Raw genomic sequence first — 1,635 nt, 5'->3', positions numbered from 1 at the left:
ATAAAAATTGGGTCAGTGATATTAACAAGTGTGAGCCTCCCAAATTTATATAAAACCCTAGCTGTGGCGTGTACTAAACCAGGTGTCTTGTTTCTGCTCATGCTTCTCTAAAAAGGTCGAATAGCATTAATATACCACACACCAGCCCAGGACGTGCTGCCTATCCTTCCAGTGGCAAACATTCTCCTGCGATGACCAACAAAGTCACTCCAGTTACTGCTGGAGTTAAAACACTTGTCCTGTAGAGTTAGAATGCAAAATGCTAAGGACAAACGTAACATATGTGTATGACAGAAATGTGTTCTAGTGAGCACTAGGTTACAAAACTACAGTGCACATAATGACTACCTAAAGAAGAACAGTATCATTTGAGGAACCAGAGAATACTGTGGGTGTGTGCCAGAAGAAAATTAACTATTCATGCCATCTGACAGCTATTACTAAATAATAATTCTGGTTTAAAAACAGAAGGCTCCAAAAATGCCCTGTTAGAGCCTAGTTCCAGGAACATCTCAGCAAATATAGAGTTGCACAGGAAGACACATACCGTATTTGGCAAATAATAATGCAAGTCATTAGGGAAAAAAAATAAAGACATATGTGCAGGAAGTAGGGGGAGGGAGATAGTCGTTCTGTTTGGGATTTAAAATGTGAGAGGAATTACTCCTTCCCTAACAGCTTCACTGACAGAAATGGTATTTCCAGCACTCGGCTAAGAAGTGGCATCGTTCTGGAGAGTCCTAGTGGGGAGCACACCTTCTGCATGTCATGTAACTCCACGCTCGCCCTCTGTGGGGTTCAATGCTGGGAAACCCTCGGAAGTAGGGTGTGTGGAACCAGGTATTTGCACTTATCCTCTCAGCCATTCCCTTTGTAGGGAGCATAACCTAGGCTTCAAAACACTTTTGATTCTGCTTCCTGACTCTAGGAGAAGTATTCCTGTGGACTTAGTCTGCAGAAGACAAGGCTGGGGCTAAAAAGTACCTTTAAAATGTAAGAGAAGGGCAGGATTCCCTGTCTTTTTGTCCCTGGTCTCCAGCCCCTGCGAGTCTGCCATGCCACTCCCTTCCAGTCTGAGTGCAGGGAGCGGTGCCAGGCCAGAGTCCAGATGTGCACATACAGGAAAGAGGATTAAATAGCAAAGAATCCCAAAAAGTATTACTCCATAGCATGAAGGCTCACACACACACCCTGCCCCTGAGTTAATGATTTTAAGCATTCATCCCTTCCCCCATCTTTATGCAGTACGCTTAAGTGGTGCCACCAGGATTTATCCTTCTCTGAGACCCTAAGTACAAATTACTTTGAGCAGAAGTTAAAAAAAAACCAAACCAAAACCAAACCCAACCACACATACATTTTGTCTGAAACATGAAAGATGTAGATGCGCAGCGAGGGAATGCTTCTACATCTGCCTCCACATATGCACCCTTGTATTTGAAAGGCTCGGCAGTCCAAGGGAGAGCCAAAGAGATGATGGTTACAGCCTAGCTTATAGGCGCTTACTCTTAACAATCCTTTGCTACCTGCCAACAGAGAACAATAAAACCCGAACAAATCACACATAAAAGCTGACAAGCACTTACTGCCAGGTTTGCTGGCTGGCGGATTATTGCGCTCCGGGAGGGCGGCCGT

At 44.4% G+C, this 1,635-nt stretch overlaps 1 protein-coding gene across 1 annotated transcript in view; it reads right to left on the bottom strand.

Moving 5' to 3' along the window:
• The window catches only part of MYLK (myosin light chain kinase), a 223,816-nt gene extending 222,187 nt beyond the window's left edge, over positions 1-1,629 (bottom strand). The window contains exon 1 of the mRNA XM_009640862.2: positions 1,587-1,629. The gene's annotated coding sequence lies outside the window, so the exon portion shown is untranslated. The remainder of the gene's footprint in view (positions 1-1,586) is intronic.
• Positions 1,630-1,635: the final 6 nt, after the last annotated feature.

This window comes from Egretta garzetta, unplaced genomic scaffold (assembly GCF_000687185.1).
Source record: "Egretta garzetta isolate BGI_Z169 unplaced genomic scaffold, ASM68718v1 scaffold326, whole genome shotgun sequence".
Taxonomy (NCBI): Eukaryota; Metazoa; Chordata; class Aves; order Pelecaniformes; family Ardeidae; genus Egretta; species Egretta garzetta.
The sequence above is the reverse complement of the archived record's forward strand: the minus strand, read 5'-3'. Positions and strand labels throughout refer to the sequence as shown.